Here is a 2,500-nt window from a genome sequence, read left to right on the forward strand (position 1 = left end):
TTCACACTATTTCCTCAAGCAACCCAAGAGCCCCCCCCCCCCCCCCCCCCCCGCTCTCTCACAACTCACAGACGATTGGTCAGCTGTCTCATCCACCCCACAAGGAGGGTAGCCCTTCTATTACCACTGGATTCAGCTGTGCCACATGTCTCCTCGTTGCTACAGCCCCTTCAACAAGCCTCCATTGTGGTTTGGCCGGGCGCTTCTCGACTGGAGGTTCATAAAACAACCTCCTAGTAGTGTGCCCATCTCAGGGTGTCCCACAACAGTGACCCCAGTCAGTTTAATCCCCATTTACCAAGGTGTCGTCATGGAAACGTAAAATGTCGCAAGCCTCCTTCAGGCCCAGCCCAGCAGGAATAGTTACCGTAGTAGTTATAGTAAAAGATATCGCACCTCATGGGCATTTCACCCCTAAGGAGGGAACAAGCAACAGCTGGCCACACCAAGTCTCTACCATATAGCAGCAGCCAAGAACCAATTAGATGGCTCCTTGTGTCCCCCAGAACCTGACCCAGAAGCCCCCCCCCCCCCCCCCCCCCCGCATACTGGGAAAAATAAAACAGATGCAGGGGTCCAGTGCTGCAAATCCAGAAAAAATTCACCAGTGTCCTTAGCAAAACCTTCATCAATTAATCTGTTGGCTCCAATATAGTGAACTTGTGCAAAAGCATGGAGGCAGCCAGGTTTTGTGCGGCCAGAACCCTTCTCCTGTAGGAGAGTTTGGGTAATAGCCCATTCCACTTAGATCAACTTGGCAGAAACCCTTTTTCCAGAACCCCCTTCCAGTTCCTATATCTGTGGTTCTGAGCGCCCTGACACACACCCCTTGGGAGCAAAGACAGCCAAACGCTCTCCCCCCCAAGAAAGACCCTTGGACAACTGGGCAGTGCACACTGGGACACAGTCAGGAGTCTCAAAGATATCCAAATTAAATCAGCATGGCTATTCTTCTCACTACTAGTCTAGCAGTTTATGAACAGCTCTCATAAATCTTATTCAGCCGAGCCCCAATCACTATGGAATCAACTGCTTTTGAACAGGTACAGTATATACTGTCTTTTGAACAGGTATATACTGTCTTTTGAACAGGTATACTGTCTTACGGTCCCTGATTTTCAGCACATCCATCCTTCACTGAGCCAACACAGAGCAAACACATTTTCTGACACCATTCCTACCAAGATTAGAATTAGCTAACCAGTCTCCTGCCCTTATCACACGGACATCATCATCATCCCTCCGCCTCAAACCACCCAAACAGCTCAGCATGATCAGACCCAATGTTGTGTGCACAGACAGATGAGCCAGTCATCAGCTGCATTAACCACAATGACTTTGCCCTTTTACCTCCATTCATTTTTTAATTTTTTTTGAAAGAACAGAAACTCCTGCACTCATATTTGTGCCATGGCACACTGCCAAGGATACACTCTCCTTCCCCCCGCCTTTTCCAATCTATCACATTGTACTTGCAAGCGTTTCTTTCAAGAAGGTGATAGGCTAATAGGCTTAAGAGTGATAACATCTGCAACCAAAGCTCTGAGAGAGAGAGAGAGAGAGAGAGAAGGGGGTAGGGAGAGAGAAGGAGGTAGGGAGAGAGAGAGAGAGAAGGAGGGAGGGAGTAAGGGACAGAGTGAGAGCGAGGGGGGGGGCAGAGAGAGAGGGAGAGCGAGCGAAAGCATGCGAGACAGAGAGAGAGAGAGTGAGCATGATAATGTTACAGGATGAAAGGATAAGAATGGGCCTATTTTAGGCTGTGCCACAGGATGTGTTTATGTGATGCACCATTCCACAGATAGACATCAGTATTTCACCAGCAGCACCGAATACGCTTCAAAGCCGCTCTCCACAGATGTAACTAAGATCTAAGATGTAACAGTCATTCCTGAGTGTCATAGACACCTGAGTATTCATTCATGAGAGCAACTGTGCGGTGTTTTAAACCAGTGGAATAAGTCTGGCCCATAGTCCACACCTCAAAGCTGTTCCTGTCCTGGTTTCACATGGGTTACAGTACGGCACAGTCACACTAACCAGACGAGACAATCACATCCGCATGCTGACCTTTTGACCTCAGCTAAAGTTATAGGACAACCAATGGGCCAAACCTGAGAAGCCCTGAATGAATAGTTGTTGAATAAGTGACAGCACATAAAACTAACGCTCCACAACATATTGAGTGCAATCACTACCATGTATCTCTGTCAGAAGTAAAACTAGGAACTTCTTACATGGTGATCTGATCTGAGGTCAGCTGACTGATGCCTGCTGAGACTCGATTAACAACAGACTTGCTGCACACACACACTAATTGGTTATGAAACGCACTAATTGTACAATATTTACAGTTCAACTGTATATTTTGCTTCACCTTTTGTTGTGTGTTTTCCGATTATCCACGACATTTATCATGCAATAGCCCTGTTAAACAAACACAATCTCACGAAAGAATATTAACTACTGGTTGTCAGGCCAAGCAGGGAGGAAGGAGTTCAAA

At 47.0% G+C, this 2,500-nt stretch overlaps 1 protein-coding gene across 1 annotated transcript in view; it reads right to left on the reverse strand.

Annotated features, from left to right (window-relative positions):
* LOC308368892 (kinesin-like protein KIF19) overlaps positions 1-2,500 on the reverse strand; it is a gene marked incomplete at both ends in the record, with an annotated part of 27,963 nt that overhangs the window by 12,135 nt on the left and 13,328 nt on the right. The window lies entirely within an intron of this gene.

The sequence above is a fragment of the Sprattus sprattus genome, assembly GCF_963457725.1.
Source record: "Sprattus sprattus genome assembly, chromosome: 1".
In the NCBI taxonomy this organism is placed as follows: domain Eukaryota; kingdom Metazoa; phylum Chordata; class Actinopteri; order Clupeiformes; family Clupeidae; genus Sprattus; species Sprattus sprattus.